Source organism: Cylas formicarius, unplaced genomic scaffold (genome assembly GCF_029955315.1).
Source record: "Cylas formicarius isolate icCylForm1 unplaced genomic scaffold, icCylForm1.1 PGA_scaffold_4__25_contigs__length_36172078, whole genome shotgun sequence".
Lineage (NCBI taxonomy): Eukaryota > Metazoa > Arthropoda > Insecta > Coleoptera > Brentidae > Cylas > Cylas formicarius.
The window spans coordinates 2514482-2534906 of record NW_026844334.1 but is presented as its reverse complement, the minus strand read 5'-3'; positions in this window follow the sequence as shown (position 1 = coordinate 2534906).

Below are 20425 nucleotides of genomic sequence, written 5' to 3'. Positions count from 1 at the left end.
GCAATGTCCAAAAAATAGTCGAAAATCGCGAAAATAAAATGGATACCGGCGTTGGATCGAGGCCATTTCTTACAAGCTTATGTATCTCGTGGAGGGTCAGAAAGGGGGCAAATTTTAATTTTGTAGCTCCAACGGTTAGTGACTTATTCAGGAAAAACCAAAAGACGAGAACGGAGAACGGAAAAAAACAGACAAAAAGAAAAATATATTGTCTTTATCAAAGCGATATTGTTCCTACCTAGGATAAACTAAAAAATAAGCTAGGAGAAGGTGAAACCAATGTAAATAAATATAGGCCGTGCCACCCCCTACAGAGTTATTTGTCAAACGGGATGTAAGTACCGCAAAATAGACAAAAGGCTAGTAGTAATGGAATCACACAGAATACGCACGTGGACCTTTAATCACATTGAAAAAAATAAAAGATACAGATCCATAATTTACATAAATGAAACATGGTTCGATACACGCGACACCGTATCCAGTCAAAGCTGTCTGACGGAATAAAGGAAAACGCATCGCCATAATACACGATGGGGCATAGAGCATTTGCGAAACCAAGTAAAATCAAAGGTCAGGGCAAAAAATGTTGCCCCTACTTGAAGTCCCAGTGTGCTAAATTGACAACTGGAAAAATTCAGTACAGCACAACAGAACAACATAAATCCAGTTATAATTAATTTTAGTGACGACTCTGACAGTGAAACAGAAGTAAATTTGGTAATTTAGAATAAAAATGTAATTATATATAAATATTCCTAGTTATGAATTTATTGCATATATTTAACGTCATTGTTTTTTCTTAGTGTGATACCGTCCGTCCCTAATGTTTTGTCCTCTAATACCTATCAGACCCGAGTTTTGCAGTTGAAGATTGTTCTGTATGCAAGTCGGTTTGTTTGGTTTCACTTCTATAGCCAATTTCTCGCCAGCCTTAAAACCAAGTCACACTCGAGTAAGATCACGTCAAGTGGACCCCCCATTTCCACTTGATCATAAAAATTTAATCTATATATATATATATATATATATATATATATATATATATATATATATATATATATATATATAACATTTCTTGATTAATAAAAAATGTGATTAACGCTTATTTTTACAAGTATGCCATGAATATTAGTTACTATGGCAACCATTGTTATCGCAGTTGTTTTAAGTGCAATTACAAACAATAGATTTCAACTATTTTAGTATGATTTTATTTATTATTTTTTATCGATTTAGTTCTGATAACATGATAAATAAATGAAAAAACAGTAAAATACCTACAAGTTAATAACCAAAATTATTATTGCAATTAACTACATAATAAGACATTTCAAAAATTTTGTTCAAAATTATGTCCATCTGCTCGAACACAACTACCAAAAACTTAACAGATGAGCTTGGGTCACTTGTAGGAGAGTCCTTCTTGTGATAGCGGCACACGCTGCACTAATTTTGTTAATGAGATCAGCCATATCTTCGATAGGTTCTTCATAGATAACGTTTTTTAGGTAGCCCCAAAGAAAATAATCTGGTGGTGTAATGTCCGGAGACCTCGCCGGCCACCTTACCGGTCTATTAGTACCAAACCATCTATTGGGATATTCTCGGTTCAAATACCTCGTCACTATTTGGGCATTATGTGCAGGCGCTCCATCCTGCTGGAGCCACATATTCATTCTAGTGTCAAGAGGCACTTCTTCTAATAGTTCCGGAAGTGTAGTTTGAAGAAATCTTAAATAGCGATCTGCATTTAAAGTTCCTTCGTAAAAGTAAGGTCCAATAAGGAATCCATTTAATATGCCGCACCAAACATTGATACTAAAAATTCGTTGGTTACCTCTTTCTGTAATCCAAGAGGATGGTTTTCGGACCAAAAACGACAGTTGTGTCTATTAACGATTCCATTATTTTGAAATCGACTTTCGTCGCTCCACAAAATTTTCGAGAGAAAATTTGCATCTTGGCTACACAAATCGGACAATGTCGCTAAGAAATACATTCGTCTAGCATAATCGCCTGGTTCTAGTTTATGAACTAGTTTACTTTTGTACGGGTGAAAAGAGTTTCTATGTAGAATTCTCCACGAAGAACTTATGGTAACACCGGTATTTTCTTTTATCTATGATAGGGATATCTTGGGGTTATTATCAACCTGCTGAATTACAGCAGCAGTATTTTCATCATTTGTAGCCGTCCTGTTCCTATCTCTTTTAGGTTTCATGAAGCTGCCATATTCTCTTAAGTTTTTACATAAACTTGAAAAGGTTTTTGCATCGGGGACTCTTCTATGCGGATAACGCCGTGCGTAAACTCTTTTTGCTTCTCTACAATTGCATCTGCATTCTCCAAACACCAGTAACATGTCTACATTTTCCTCATTGCTAAATTGCACCATTTTCACATAATAATTCTTAGTTTTTTTTTTAACCGAACAAATTTGGATATTTCTTCTGACAAAATGTGACAATTTTTTGATACAACAATAACAACTTACGTTTGTAATTGCACTTAAAACAACTGCGATAACAATGGTTGCCATAGTAACTAACATTCATGGCATACTTGTAAAAATAAGCGTTAATCACATTTTTTATTAATCAAGAAATGTTTACTTTAAATCGGTATAACTTAGAAACGGGTAAAGTAAATAAGTTTGAGTAAATAACAAAAAAGTGTTTAAATAATATGTACTTTTGTATGCGCGTATTTCCAAAGTCCCTGCAATCGAATAATTTTTCGACGCGTCGCGACGCCCAGCTCTTTGCAGGCGTCGAATTTTTTAAACTTTAGGAAATATATATTTAACCCCACACTTTGACTACTTTTTACATAAATTAAATATTTCTTTTCGTTTTGGACTTATTGGCGTGCGGAGTTTTAAGTGAAAAACCCTGTATATATATATATATATATATATATATATATATATATATATATATATATATATATATATATATATATATATATTTTATAAGTACTTATGATGGAAAATTGATCTCCCAAACGATTTTTTAAAATGTTGATTTTAACAACATTTTTTTTATACTGAAAATTTTAAGCACTTTTAATTAAAAAACGGATTAAAAATCAACCGTAAGATATAAATTTATTAAACTTTCAGCATCCGCGGTCAAATGTCTATACTTTAAGAATATTTCGTATTGTTAACTAACTTGTAAGTTAACAAATGAAAATATAACTGATTTCTTGGTAAAATAAAAATCATGTTTTTTTTTATCGGTCACACGCTTTACACATTTAAGTTTAAGATTTCGGAAGAAAATTTCACTGCTCGTCATTAGTTTAAACAAAATGAATTTATTTATGACAGCGCGCCGGGCGCCGAGTGTTGTGGAAGCGCCGCGATGCCGAGCGTCTCGAACCGCATTGAAGGTTTATCAGTGATAATTTAAAACAATAATACAAAATATTATTATAAAACAAATTTTATTATTATTTATGTTATTTTATTATAATTATTATTAATAAAATTTTATTTTTTTTTAACAATGTTATAAAGAATACTATCAATTTTTTTTACTATTTTTACCAAACAGCGTAAATTTAGAAAAAAAAAATCAACTTTAAATTTTTAAAACTGTTGTGTAATTTAGTAAATTATCATCATCAACATCTTTAGTTAACAAAAGAAAAACCGCTCCGTTACGATTTTCATTTGTTTTTCGCGTATCCTAGTAAATAACAAATTCATTTTACAAGTCCTTCCTGTCGATTGGTGACATGAGTTTATAGGCAAAGCATGAAATAATTATTAAACATAAAAGCTGAAGTGTAGTTGAGTTGTGTTTTTTTAGTTAATATTTTAGTATAATAATTTTTAATTTTAATAATAATAATTTCTGTGATTTAAAATGGGCCGAGTGAATTATGAAATTATGTGATTAAAAAATTAATTTTAATTATTATTTAAATATAATTTAAATAAACTTTTTCGCTACCTCTCATGGCAAAGGAGCGTGTGAATGCTGAGCAGGGAGTGTAAAAAGACAAGCTTATCGTGCTAGTCTCCCACGTGATAAAAACAACCACATAATAACCCCACTTTCCTTTTTTCAGTAGGGCCAAAGTTCTTTTTAAAAAAATCCCAACCACGATTCGAACGCTTAAGTACAATAAAAAATACTCGCCAATTTCATTATGACAAACCATTGGAAAATTTTTCACTAGCATGCAGGGTCGTTTCAGAGGATGAAAAAGTTTTTTTTTTTATAAATTTATCTCTTACTGTTGATTTTTAATTCATTTTTTAATTAGTAGTGCTTAAAATTTTCATTAAAAAAAATGTTGGTAAAATCAAAATTAAAAAAATTGATTGAGGGATCAATTTTCCATCATATGTACTTATAAAAAATATATATAGATTAATTTTTCATGATAAAGTGGTAAATGGGGGGGGGTCCACTTGACGTGATCTTACTCGCTAAATACTACATGAAAGAAAATAAATTTTTGAATCGATTTATGGACTCATAAATGTCGAAAATTTTTAAAGGTTCTAACAGTTTTGTCTACAGTTATCCATTCCTCAACAGGAAAAATGGCGTACCAAAGGAGACTCAAAAAAGAAATATTTTTTGGCCAATAAATAAAAATATGATTTTTCGCCACGGTTTTCTTTAATACGTTTAAACTTCATGAAACGTAGTCGAAAATAGTAGTGAAAGAACACAAAACAGGGAACACTTAAATGCACTTTTGTTGTTTTTATTGTTAATTGTTCCATAACAGCACAATTAAAAACAAAAAAAATGTAGTTGGCAATGGGAAGAAAACAAACAATGAGATCTATCGAGTTTAAACCAATTAGCCACACTTTTCACGCACTTTTCAGGATCTTTTAGATTTTTGTCTATAATTGAAAAACTCTGTATATAATAGAAAAAAATGTCTGAAATAAAAGTTATGGTGCCGCATAACCTGGTTCACAAATTTTGCTGATCGGGTTGATAGTTTTCGAGAAAGGTAATTGTTTTCTGGAAGCAAAAATATACAAAAAAAAAGTTTGAAATTTTTTAAAAAAATTGTTTGCGAGATTTGAGAAAGTCATTTTTTAACAATTGAAATACGGGTGTGGACTTCTCCCTTTCCGCCAAATCTGAAGCCGATAGCTACAAATTTAAGACACCTGTTAATTTTGGAACACCCTGTACAACAGGTGAAAACTTTAAATATAAAAGTTTTAGCTGTCAATGCGGGCTGTATCGTCATGTAATAGAAAACTTAGTTATAGCCACTTGAATAATAAGTGGCTATAACTAATATATAACTAATAAAAGTTATAGCCTATTTAATAATGGCGGACCCATTTTCTAGTTTTTTTTGAATATGCGGCGCACCCTGTACATTTTTTAAAAATTGTCAAGAATAGAAGTTTATGGGGCCGACAATTTTCGATCGCCGCCATTTTCATATCTTGTGCACCTGGTGGACTGTAAAAATTGAGCAAAAATTGAGCCACTTATTTCAAACGACTCGAAAGTTATTGAATTAAAACCCGTGGCACAGAGAACGGAGAACGGAGGAACAGAAAAAAAAATGCTTATTTTTTGACACTGACGTTTCATTTATCATCAATCGCAAAAGCAAAATCTGGGTTTTTTTATAGTAAGCTGTGAGCGCTATTTACAAAAGTTTTGACAGTCAATTAAATAAAAAATTGAGACAGTCCAATTATTGCTATAAACATAGTGTGGGTCGAAAAAATAAATGTCCTTACTGACAAATGCCTTTATCGACATTCAGCGGTTTTCTGGCTTGCAGGATCATCAGACTTTTATCTCTGGGGGATAAGTCAAAAACTATGTGTACCAACGTAATTTTCAGAAAGAGGAAGAATTACGTCAGCTAGCTTTGGAAGGAGGATGTCACATATGCTTAGAAAATTTGTAATCGCAATTGTAATTTTATTAATTATGTATTAATCATTGAATTAAATTTCATGAATTTGAATTGTTATTTAATTATTGTATTCCAATGTTATGAGTAAGTAAATAAATTTTGTTAGAAATTTTTTATGTTATTAGACTGTTTTAGAAAAAATTTGCAAAGAATTTTTGAAAGAACGATGAATGACGAACAAATGAAAAAATTTTGTTTCCCTTGGCCTACTATAAAAAAAAATCAAAATTAGTAAATAATTTTCGAAAGAATGATAACGAAAATATTGAATGTGGCGCCAATAAGACAATAGAAAAATGTATTGTGGATCCCTAAAGCAAATGCAAAAATTCTGTTTCCCTTGGCCTACTATAAAAAAAATCAAATTTTGCAAAGAATTTTTGAGAGAGATGATAAAAAATAATAATAAAAATATAAAAATTTATTCTGTATCTCGAAAACAAATGAAACAATTCTGCTTTCTTTTATGTTGTAATGCGAAGACTATATTTGGCACATTCTTGAGTTTACAGACTCTGCTTTTAAGTTTCTCATAATAACAACTCAGAAGACACTACATGAGCATTCTCAATAATCCAAAACAGGCCTTCCAAGACTATTCCGAACCAAAAAGAAATGCAGCAACATTTATTTTCAAAAATATGGTTCAGAAGGAATTCGAAACATTAGATCAGTGGTTCTCCGACATTTTTTTCTCATAGATCACTTGGAGATGAATTTTATACGAAAATAAAATCAGAGAAAAATCTGATTTCCAACGAATGGAAGATGGTAAAGTCTTAAATTGATAGAGGAATTGTTTTTCAGTTTTGAAATACTTGTCAGAAGCAGCGCCAAGAACAATTTTTTTTAGCTAAGATTACGTCACTATACTCTGACTGGACTTTATGTTGAAACATAAGATCACAATAGACATAAGAGATCGCAGTCTTCAAGATAGTAGTATAAAAAGTTACCAGAAACTGTTTTTCGTATATGACACTAGGGCTACTTTTTTTTATAATTTAAACGGAATCAAATAGCAATACGGAAAATTTACATTTTATTAACTATTTTAAATTAAAATATAAAATAATAATAATATTAAAAAAAATGATATATTTTCGTATCCACCCGTAAAACCGCAGGTTTTGAGCGCCCCTGTGTCTTAGATGGTGTACTTGTCCACGCAAAAACTATTACACCTTCGTAGCCAACATTCCAGCTCTCTACGAATTCAAATACAGCCGCGATGAAGATTTAATCGGAGCTGTTGAACAAAAAAACAGGGAAAATAATTATTCTAACTAAAAAAAAAACTAACCAAAACTTCTAAAGATAGGTACAAGAGAGTATTGATATAATAATAATAATAATAATAATTATTATTATTATAAAGGGCCTTGAAAAAATGGCAGGATATGCACCAAATTTGTAAAACGGCGCTATGCCTTATCTGCCATGCACCGTGGATCACCCTGTATAGGGAATCTGAGATAACGCCTAGAACTCACAGTGTAAGTACTTTGACACCCCGGAGATTTAATATAACCAAAAAAAAATATTCCGAACGCTGGAGGGCGCAGTTTACAAATGAACCATGACCACAGTATAAGGGTAAGTCAGCGGCGTTCCTGCGGGCACTGTCGTTCAGCGACGAGATCGAGGAACTCCTCTACCGCTGGCAAATCAAATTCACACGCCAACGGTGGTGGAGTTACCACTCCTCGACGCACTGTCAGTGGCGCGCGCATCATTTTGATTATTATTTTGTGGTCGAAATTATAATTTTACCAGGAGAAGACATATTTTGCGATCGCAGCTAATTTGAGGGGAAGGAAATGCCTTCCTTAAATTGAGTGAAACAATAACATCTGAAATAATGCTACCGTTGCGTAATTCTTCCTTTCTTCCTGGTAGACAAAATTCCAATCTTTCTTCTCGTTTATTGTCACATTTTAATTCACGAGGATCCACATACTTACCTTCAACACATGCAAAATGAACGGAAACGAAACTATGAGCCGATAAACCTACGCTTCGCACTAAAAAATCAGCGTTAAAAAAAAGTCTGTTCTCTGTAACAGGCATGCGAGATTTCGTTGAAGCTTGAACGGTTCGAGCTACGAGCTTTCAATTTTCCTCCGTTCTAATACCGCGCGATGCGATTTTATCAGTCATGATTAGGCTTCTGCACAGCTTTTTCGCGCATACAAACATCACGCGATCGCTACTCTTAGCGATCCCCACCCTTTGCTCCGCAGAACAGCTGAGATCTCAGTTATTCGACAACACAAGCTCTTAAAAGTTAATATTTCGTTTCAATTACTGAATATATATTTGTTTTGTCTTTGAAAAAAAAGTTATGCGTTGAGTTTACGGTTATGGAAAAAAGGAGAACGTTCTGGATTAGACTTTGGTATTCCGATGATCTGGATGGAGACTACAAATTATTTCGATGATGATGTTACTTTTGCGTTGTAAATGCAAAAGTTTCCATCGCAAACAAATCTGGAGATATCCAGATTTACAGTCTACAAAATTCCCGGATAATTTAGGAAATTACAGTGAAGAACAGGGAGAGCGGTTCCATCAGGATCTAAAAGTGATGGAAGAACGGTATCAGGGTCGCTGGGATTGTCACATGATGGCAGATCACTGCTGGTCTTTAAAAAGAGATTGTCCAAAGAAGAGTTAAAAAAGAAAAGCTAATAAAAGGCGTTTTATTGAAATATAGTATAAGTTTTTAACATTTGTTTCTCTATTTACTTCAATGTTTGTTAATTTTATTTCTTGTTTTCCGATTTTTTAAAATTAAAATGAAAACAAAGATTTTAACAAAATTGAGAGCAATTCTTACAAAATCATTGATAGTTTCATGAATTGTGAGACTTTTTTTTGCTTGTATTATACCGTTTTTTGTCCTAGGTCTTGACGATGCAGCTACTTGCTGATGGCCGTATATTAAAAAAATATATCATTGTATCTCTAAATGACTCGGTTGACACTATATTCTTTTAGTGAATTAAATACATTAATCATATGCAGTCAGAATATCAATTAAAGTCTAAAATCAAGTAATCAATATCAAAAATGTCGGGTGACTCGAGGCAGCCAAATTTTACCAGCTTTCGAATTAAAGAAAAATCCGAACAACGCCGTGACGAGAGGCGATGAATAAAATCTTCTCGACGCTCATAAATCGCCGATCTATCCTGACCTTGCTTGTGTGGCGACCTTTATGTGGTCAATGACACGTATTCGCCATAGAACGAGTTTGAGCGGTGCCGCCGCAGCGCTGCCGTGTCATTTTATTAATATTACATTAAAATGGCCGGTGTTTATGCATTTGTTTGTACGCGAAATAGAGAAGCTCGGTATTTTAATACGAAACTCACGTCGAAGCGACTCACGAAAACCTCGTCACGGGGCTAAATATTGAAATATTAAAAACAATTTTTTTTTTTTTGAAAACGGAAATGTATTTTGACGTTTTTTTCGGCGTGGTTTAACATCAGCCGTTGAAATCACGTGACAAATATTTATTAAAAACGAGTTTTTTATTGCTCGGGCTCGTCTAACACTACAGGGCGTCCAGAAACTTGAGATTCGACGTGATAAAATAATGGTAGAAAAAAAAATTAATTAAACTAATTAAATTTAAAATGTTTTTAGTTTAAAAGTTTAAAAAATTTTGGCAATGCGTTTTAAAGCTTTATATAAGGAGAGTTTTGTTTTGATTTCTGCAACCTGTATCTCGGAAGCACGAGATTATTTGCACTCCGGTTGCCATACCTATGAGAATCAGAAACCCTCGGCAATCTATCGGTCTTGGAGTGTATCTTAAGAATACTTTGAAATATAAATATACATGGAACCGCCATTATTTTATGTTTAATAAACAATGGCTTACAGTGTTCGTTAAAATTTGAATTTGTAATTATCCGTAGTGCCTTTTTTTGCATCTTAAATATTTTAATGGCATAAGAGGATATATTTTATTTATTTAGAATGATAATGCAGAATCACAAACCTTAAAAAATTGTTACTCTTGTTACTTTCGAAAAATCGATGAAATCGATTCTTTTCCAAAGCAATATGGAATTGGCATCGAAAAAAAACGTTTTTATTTTTTCTCTGTCCGTTTTCCGTTTCTCCGTTCTCTGTTCCAGGGTTTTTCGACGATAACTTCCGAACGGTATGAGCTACACGCTTCAAATTTTGTTCATTTTTAAACCGTCCACAGGGTGTATAAAATATATAAAAATGGCTGCGTTCAAGCTTCGGCGTCCATCTTTTTTTTTTTCGATTTTCGACTGTTTTTTGGACGTTGCTACGAAACACGATAAGTGTCCGAAATTTGAAGCTATCGACTTCAAATTTGGCAGGCAAATAGCGTTTCGTTCCCTAACGAAACCTGTTGAAATTGGGGGGTTGGGGGGGGGGGGGGGGGTCGTAAATTAAAAAAAACTGAAAAATGAAAATTGGCGAAAACTAAAGGACTGTGATTCAGATATCAGTTTCTTTTACGTGGCGATAAAGCTCGCATATACAGCTAAAAGTTTTGCATTTCAGTTTTTCACATATTGTACATGGTGTTCGCGATAATCCGTGCAATATTAAAAAACGTAATAGGTGCACTTGATTTGCAGCTATCGACTACAGATTTAGCAGAGAAGTAGAAGTTCAGACCCACATTTAACCGATTTTGTTCCAGTAGTGCGTTAATGCACCACTTATTCTATGATTTTTTTTGTCACATTCATTGACTCAAAAGGAATTAGAGGCGGCTGTGGAGGAGATCGTGATGGATGAGGACAATAACAATGAAAGCCGTAAGTACTATTTGGATTTACGTATTCTTATGTAAATTCTTTGTAAATTTATCCTAAAACGTGAAAACGTGAAAAAATATTTACAGAACATATTGACGCGGCCTATATTCCACCCGACGTGGATACTTTGACTGACGAAGAAGATATCAACGATAACATAAATCTACAAGAGTTTTGGGAACCAACTGATATAGTTGAAACTTGAACTGGGACGCGAAGCCCAATCTTACATAACATCTCAGGTCCATGAGAATTTGAGTGCAAATGGTGAGATCCCTATGCACACGGCGAATCTCGAGAGTTGTCAGTTGGAGATAGATTTCCGATGCTGAGTAATCGACCTCATCAAGTCCTTAAAGGCTATATACCGCAAGAGCCTATGCTGCACTCTTTCTATGGCCTGTATGTGGCCGTTATAAGAATGAGGGAGCCGAACAGTAATCTAAGAGACTGGAAGTCAACTTTACAACACTTAATAAAGCCCAAAATCTGAAGTGATTTAGACATAATAAACGAAACATGGTGCGTGGTGTAAGTCAATTTAATATCGGAGGCCTGCAATGACGGTGACCTTTTTATGTTATAAGTATAATGTATGGGGCTTCTGCTTCGGTTGAAATTCATAAGTGGGCATTTATTAATATTTAGTTCCATTCCATTAGCGATAGGTGATATAAATCGGATTGGAGTTTTATACAGTCATCAGCATTTTGGACTCTCGGTCTTCAGCAAATAATAAGAAAAATGCATGATGAAAACGTGCGGCAATATCATTCACATAGACATTAAAGAGTAGGGGTCCGAGGGGTGATCCTTGCGGAACACCAGAAGGCACTTTAATTTGGGTTTAAGTCGACTTTTCTATTCTGGGCCTGAATACCCCGCACTTCTAAACATTTTCTTATACATTTTAAAAAATGCCTAACCTATTTCTAATGCTTTCTCCACCGTTTATTGTTTTTTGTGGTAGATTATTGATATCTGTTATATATGTGTCATACACTAAAGACTTTAAGTGTCCCCAAAAAAATACGTCCATCGGATTAAGGTCTGGTGAGCGAGGTGGCCCTGACCTATCCATCGGGTGGAGCGCCATCTTGCATTGACCACATGTTTTGTTTCCCCTGCAAGGGTACCTCTTCCGGCATAGGTGGCAGTTCCTCTCGGAGAAAATGCAAATACATTTCCCCATTAAGAGAGCCCTTAGGTCCTATAACATTATCTCCTATAATCCCTAGCATTCTCAATACTTGACTTTCGTTTAAAACCGCGCTGACTTTCTGGTACTATTCTATTATCCATTATATAGGTATACATTTGATTATAAAGAACTTTTTCGTATATTTTTGATAGTGCCGGTAATATACTTACGTCATTGAAACTTTTCGGGGCATTATTTTTAGTTGATTTTACCAGGGGCCATTTTCCAGCTTTTTGGAAATTAGTTTACTTCTATGGAAGAATTGATAATGTGGGTGACATACTTATCAATGTAATGCAATATTTAAGCATAATTGGAGAGATTGCGTCAACCCCAGTGGCATTTGTTTTAATTTTATGAATATATTTATGAAGATGTAGGTTATACCAATACTGAATGAGGGATTATTTGAACACATTTAAAGAACCTGTAAAGACAATTTTACCGACTTCTTCCTTCGATCAACTCTCTTCAATTTTATTGACTCATTTCTTGTCCACTCAGTATTTAAATGTATTTTAAAATTGAATAGCAATATTATCATGAAATCTTATTTTCGTTATTTTTGTTTTTTTTTCGGAATATATGACGAAACGTGTTACACATGGTCGAAAAGCATTTTAGAAAGGATTTTGAAAATGTGGAAATTCAATATAGCGCCATTTTTAGCGTCGCCGCATCCTTTTACCCATATCCTCCAAATTTGAAAATTTTAGTTCCTATAGTAAGGAAAATATAGTGGTTTTTCAAAAATGGACATTTTCCTTTTCCACTCTGTATCTATGAAATTCTAGATTATTACCCCGTATATTTACGAAAAGGTAAAAAAGGCAAATTTTATAGTTTCCAAACAAACAGGGTGTTCAATTTAAAAATAGTATGAGAAAGTCAATGTGAAAATCAATTGACAAAAAACTAATGATCATATATTATTGCTCAATTCGTGATCAAAACGATGTCAAAAGACATGCTGTTCATAGATACGTCGTGTCTATTTTTAAGGCAATTTATTATTATTATTAATATTATTATTATTTATTTTTGCCATAGCCACAGCCTACTATTAAATTATTCATTTAATTTTCGAAAATTATCAGTCACTTGCTTGTTTGTGCGAAAACTTGTATACTATTATATATTTTTGAAAACTAAAAAAAATACAAATTTTATAGCTTATAAATATACAGGGTGTTCAATTAAAAAAATAAAGTAGGGTCCGATAACTTTTTGATCCGACCCTGTATACTAAGGAAGCCGGAATCGAGTTGCGCGGGAAAAATGATATATAAGAGACAGATTTCGCGTTGTCGAAAAGTTTCTCGAGATACGAGCGGTGCCCGAAAATTTTGTTAACGGCGTCTTTAGATTGGCGAAAAAGTAGTATTTTCACTTCTTAATAACCGCGCCCCAAAAATCCGAGACGTCCGGTATAATTTAATATATAACGCCCAGACCGCATGTTAAAACCAACCGGCTCTCTAATCTTTGATATTACAAGTTACGCCTTTCGCACGAACGTACGAACGAATAAAACGTGAACGACCGTCTCAGCCTCAGACCACGAAAACGTGGCGGAGTTCGGCGCGGCGGCACGGCCTACTCGAAAACGGGCAAGGTTCGCCGCTCGACCGACCGTCGCGGTCTCCGCGTCAAGTTCACTGTCAAACGCGTGCGCGGCCTGCCGCGCTCTTCTTACCTTTCTGAACGCGGAACCCAGACGAAGTCGCCCCTCACCAACTCCGAATTTTCCGCATATATACGAAACCACCACCGTCGCGGCAGATCGAACCTCGGACTGACTGTTGCCCGGCAGGTAACAATTCGCCCGGCTACAGTCAGTCAGTCGACAGGTGGGGAGAACCGCGCCGCGGAGTAGGCCGTGACCACGGCAAAGAATGAAATAAAAGAAGCGACCGGTAAAAAGTCGGACGTGTCGGCGCTGTTGCCGCGTCGCGCCAAATTGATTAAACAACTAGCGTTTGCCGTTTGGTCGTTTCATTTTTTTTTGCGGACGAAATTTAAATTACGGAGCTTTCCGAGGAAAACGATCCGCGCCGCGTAATTTTAAAGGCGTCGCTTTTATGAATTTTGGGAAAAAAAAAGAAAAATACTTCAAAAATCATATAAAGGGTGGCGTCTTGAGAAATAGCTTTTTTTTATTTTTTAGTTGTGTACAATTTTAGGTGATTGCATTACCATTATTATTATTACATTATATTTTTATTATTATTATTATATTACGTCATTTATGAATATAGATAACACATTACCATTTGTTTTTAATTTCAGTTGTTGACGTACAATTTTCGTACAAATTTTTTTTTTAGGAGTCGGCTTTGACCGAAACAAAAAAAAAACGCTGTGTCTGTCGAATCGTCAATGCTACAAAAAGTCCTGAACGTCGCTTTGGCAATTTTATTAAGGCGTTTAATTCGTCAACTAAATTGTTGTAAATTTGGTTGTCAACGAAGAAATGTTGAAAAATATGACACGAAAATAAGGATGCATCTAAACTGTAGTTGCACAGGTATAATGGAGTATGTTTTACTTTTTTGTAACTTAAACAAATGAACGAAGATAACCCAATAAAAGAATATTAATTTTGGATCTTATCGCGAAGGTCGGTCAAAAACTTATTATAAGCGGTATCGGAAAATTAGCGAAATTGATGTTTTGGTGACTGAACAACTCATGCGAATTATAGTAGAAAAATTGAGGATAGTGATGGTGTTGAGTAAATTATTACAGTTCATGAGTTACATCGACACATTTTAAAAATCTAGTCATAAGTTTTTTAGTCAAAAATCACAGGGGTTTGCGTTTCTAGTAAAATTTATATTATTTATATTATTCCCGAGTTGTAAATTCCCGACCTATTGCGGTGTTATGAAATTTTTGGAAAATATTGGAGATTGTATTACATAAATTTATCTTTGCTCAAATTCGAAATACACTCTTCAAAAGATCATGTATTACCAACGATGTTCCCTGTCTTCTTTTGTCTGTGACTCGCTGGACAAGCAAGATCAAGTTGACGTTATATACATTGATTTCCACAAAGCGTTTGACCAGATATGAATTTGATTTTTTTGATAAGCTGAGATTGAGCGATAGATCAGCTCCTTTTGGTGTGCCCAATTTATTGAAATAAATAAGAACTAAAAGTTCAGATTTTCACGAAATTATATATTTTGACATGACAATTGTTGCGACACCGTGTCTTTATCAAAATCAAATCAAATTTGATAAAGACACGGTGTTGTCGAAACAACTGTCATTTAAAAATATATAATTTCGTGAAAATTTGAATTTTTGGTTCTTATTTATTTTGATAAATGGATTTTCATCAAGTAAAAAAACTTCGTATGAACATATGGGCATAAGGAATTTCACCTGTCTATTTTGGCAGACATTGATGGTACGCCACTGATTTCTCTTAAAATTATTCTTATTTTTTACAATTTCTGAAGAAATTTAATTTCTTTTAGCAGAAAAAAAAGCCTCTTTTCTGCATGGTCATAACAATATCGTTAATGAAAGTGTGCTAAGAAATTTGGTTTTATTTTTAAGTGAAAACCGTGAGATTGAATGCAAATGTCATTTTTTTTTAAGGGACTCTATACGAACGAATATTATTTTGGTTAATTAGGTCGCCACTGGACTGGTTAAATCCATAAAATAAAATATTTACCTAAAACAAAATATTTCGTTTTTAGTTACCAACTGGTGTTCTTCAGAAAAAAAATTAGAAGACTGTTCTTTTTAGTTTTACAGTTCTAATGAGATAACATAACATCTTAACAACAAAATAAATAACAAACGATTCTTATTAAAACTACCTACTATTAATAATTCTTAACAACATAGTCTGTTAATAAATTAATAACAACCTTTTCGAAAAAAAGTAGGAAATAGAAACTAAATAAGTTGTTGAAAGTGTCCTCCACCTTGAAGGATATACGCTTCAGCACTTTTCCTCATATTGAAATATACCTCCAGTGTTTCTTATTAAATCGCAGGAAACTCTTTTACTATCCCTCGGCTGTTCTACAGTGTCAACTGGGGCGCGTCAAACCAGACTTTTAAGATGCCTCCACAAGAAAAAGTCCAAACTATTTAAATTTAGGACCTAGGGGGCCATCAGTGACGTCCGCCGCGACCTACAAGTCGGTTATTAAATGTGTGATTTAAATAATCTCTTACTGCATCACTAAAATGAGCAGACGCGCCGTCATGCATGAACCAAATTCTGTTGCTAATTCTACTAGTTATATTGGCAAATCATCTTCTAAAAACCGGCCATAATTACGGCCATTTAGTCTTTCTGGCAGGGAAAAGGGTGTCTTCTTGTACCAGCTTCTCCTTTGGAGGTTGCTGATCATAATGGCTACCTTCACTTTTGATACTGCTGATCGAAATAATTCAGTTGACGATACACCAAACTATTCTCGAAGATTGCGCCACCAAGAGATTCTTCAGCACTCTACACTTCTTGTAGCACGTGATATATGTCCCAGGAATTCAAGTTTGCGTTTTTTAATAGTAAATAGTATTTCGAGTTCTTTGCCCATATTTCCTAACACTTCTTCGTTTGTAGTTCTACTCATCAACGAGACTCTCACATTTCAAAAGCTTCCAATCTTCTTGTGGTTTCTCTATTGAGCGCCCAGCCTTCCAAGCCACAAAGTATCACGGGAATTACATAGCATTGGACCATTTTTCTTACTGTTAGCGATAGCCGTCAATAGTTTTTTCTTTTTTATGAAGACTTTTCTTGCCTGTTCTAGGATTTCCTGGCCCAAGGTATTTGTAGTGTCTTACTTGTTCAATTGTTTTCCCGTCTACGATGAGCTGACCTGTTGCTTCCTCCCTTTTTGTTATCACCATCGTTTTAGTCTTGTTGATGTTCACGTTTGCTAGCTTTCACTACTTTGTTTCATAGTCTCTATAAATCCTCGAGAGAACCCGCACACAAAGCAGTATCGTCTGCTTACCTAATATTAATAAAGATTTTTCTCATTTATTACTATCCCAGAGGATCTTAACAATCTTAACCGAGATTCAGATCTCTACCTGTCTCCAATATGGGAATCAGTCAGCCCTCATTTAGCTCCGCCCCCTCAAACAATATATAAGCAGGTACAGAGTAAAATACGAGCCAGTTTTTTCAGAGTTCGACTCAGCAAAAACCGACGCAGGTTCTTTGAAAAATTATACTATAAAACCATTTCGGTAGAGTTAAGACCTTTTCAGTGATTACCTAAAGTTCTCTCTACTTTACATAACTCACAACCCGTAGTTTGATCTCTAACTTAAAAATTAATAACATTAATATTAAGTTAAAGTTCGGTTCCTTGAGGCACTCCATAATTTATCAATCGAAATTCCCTCATAACATTCTGAATTTGAATTTAAGTAACATTGCAAGTACCGGTACGGCATACCTCTAAAGCCACTAACGTGGAGACAAGCTAGAAGTTGTTCATGGTCGACTGTGACTTTTCTCTCTGAAACCATACTGATTTTTCGACAAATTGCTATACTTTAATAATAAAGTCCATTATTGTTATTATCATTATTATTTTTTAAACTCTGGTTACAGGTTATCAGGAGTTGGGCAGCAAGACTACGTCCTCAAGGGTTCCCCTCCAAGACCGATCGGGCAATATTCGCTGCATCCAAGAGTGCCGACTTCTGCATCATACGGTAAGTATTGCAATTTAGACCCAGTCTAATTAAGTTTGTTTTCAGGTCCGTCGGTACAACACCCATGCTAGATATGATCAATGGGACGACCTCCACTCCCTCCATGTGCCACAGTTCTTTAATTTCCCATTTGAGATCGTCATATTTTTGGATCTTCTCAGCCTTCTTAGAGTCGATGTTGTGTGTGTTGGTCTCCTTATTAATAACTGTCAATTCTGGTCGATTATGCCTGATTTCCTCGTCTGTGATTATGGCTTTATCCCAGTAGATCTTCGCTTTGTTATTCTCGATGGCTGGTGGTGGTTGGAGCCAGAAATATGGCTTTTTGTCTTCAAGATTTATGTCGTATTTCTTGATCCCACATTTCCTAGATTTCCTTGGCTAACGGTAAGTATTTGTTAACTTTTTCTTGATGTTTTCGTTGTAAGTTTGTTGGTAGTGGTACCGCTATGTCAATAAGGTAAGCGTGTTTGGGTCTATTGTTTGTATGCGTGCATCCGTGATGATTTCTTTGTTTCAGTACAGTTTGTATTGATCGTTATCTACAACCGACTCAGATTTGAATTTGTAGTATGGTTCTTGTTTTGTCTCTGAGTCATTTTTTTTTGTAGCTCTTAGTATAGTACTTTTCCTACATTATCGTGTCCTTTTGTGTATTCATTGGGCGCCAGTGTTTTGCATCCACCACAATGCAGTTCCTTCCCTAGCCAGTTTTCCATATGATTAGTCCGTGCTCTTTCTCGAAGGTTTCTGTTTCTTAGGAGATAAATTTTTATCAATGTTTACCATAGCCGCATATAATCTGTTCTCTTCTGCTTTTTTGTGAAAGTATATGCGCAGATTGGTGATTAGCTTCTGACGTTGCTCCGATATTTTCACGAATCCTCTTCCACCAACTTCCCGAGGCAGAGTGAACCTTTCTATTGAGCTTCTGTGTTTTGCGGACATTCTTCGGATCTCTCTGTCAAGTTGTTCTATTATTATTATTATTATTATTATTATTATTATAATTAAAGTTTCTAAAAATCGTTATACCGGGGCGCATTCACTTAATTTATCAAGTTTAATCAATAATCCGTAGCGCCCGGTATAATGAACCGCGTTGGAGCGTTCTCCGTCGTAAAACTGGCAACCGCGCAGTCTACCGACGCTGCCACGACCGACCGGTTTGAGGCATCGAGTTGGCTTGGAAGTTTGCTGACCGGTACCCGACACCCTTGTCCGCATCGACGGTTCGTGACGTCAGGTATTAATAATCGCGGTTCCATTTCAGCGGTCAAATTATACGGTTTCGCTTTTCAGCGGGGAAGTATAGAAACTTTCGGAAAAAATCTCCACGTTTAGGGAAAAGCGTAGGCTAGGGCAACATCGCACAGTGGCGAAAGGTCAGTCAACGGGGTAGAAAAGGTGTCGGGGTTTTTTGTTTCTGCAACTTTCAAAAACATGAAATAAAAAAAACGACAAGAAATAACGTTAGTTTGGGATCGGACTTACGTCGAAATTATTAACAGATATTAGTTTTCCAGGTTGTATTTTCCTTCTTAGTTCTTTCTATCGCAATGCTCCAATTTTTTTTCAAAAAATAATTATCTAATTTTTCTGTTCCCATCTTTTATTTACCCTGTATCATTGAAACATCACAGGTTATTGACAATTAACAACTCAACATTCATTTTTTCATAATGAATAGAAATGAATTCTTCTCCAATAGAGTCGACATATGGTAATACGTGATCCCGTGCTTGTCGATGAGCTGTGATGAGTTTTGGACCAATGGCAGTTGTTTTTGGGGCCAGGTTATTTTCCTGCAGACTTCTTCTCACTGTCCACAGTTTTTTTTATCAATAATTGGGACTGTACAAACTAATACTGTACTGTACAAACTATATTTTTGGGTTATTTTTTCAAATTTGTGACTCAAGAATTTTTCTCATATTTCTTTCGGTCGCCATTTTCCTATCAAAAACCACCAATAGCAAACGAAATGGCCTGCCGATGATTCTGCGGGTCGCTGCGCATTAGTATGGTATTAGTCGGAGGAAAATTCGAAGTCCGTACTTTCAGCCCATTCAATGTAATCCAGCTTCAAAAACCTTCAGAAGTCCGCTACGGAGAACAGACCACAGAAAACAGAGAACAGACAGAAAATGAAACTGTTATTTTTCGACGCTGAATCGATCTATAACAACGGCGATCACGTAGGATCTACCGCGAGTAGAGTTCTCCAAGCGATATACCGTATTTACGACATAATCCGGTATTTAACTTTGGTACATTTTTATAAAGTTCTAACCGCAGGCCTACGACGCTTGATTTTCTCTTTGTAACCCTCTATAAATAGATTCGCAATTTGACAATGACTTTCCAGAACTGTATTTCGGTACTTCGTGCATACAAATGTTGAAAGCTGATTGATTTGTGTAGAGTTTCCTCACAATGGTCCCTACCGCTTTACAACAGGCGGGTCTTAAACTCAATCCGAAGTCTAAAAGTAAAAAGGGTATAGCGTTCGTCGAGCTCTACTATCGGTATCTATCAAAAATAGCAATTTCAAATGTTTTCCTTTATAGTTTTTAAACACTTGAGAACAAATAACTTTGATCGGCGTCTTATGGCAAATTGCTTAAAAAAAATTTATTTTTAAAAGTCTGGGAGCTAAATCGTGGCCCGAACAAAAGTATATTTTTTGGGACCCATTTAGGCCGAAAGATGAATTTTTTGTGGGCAATGAAAGGTTTGTAAATATATACAGGGTGTCTGGTAAAATCTCTCGAAATAAGAA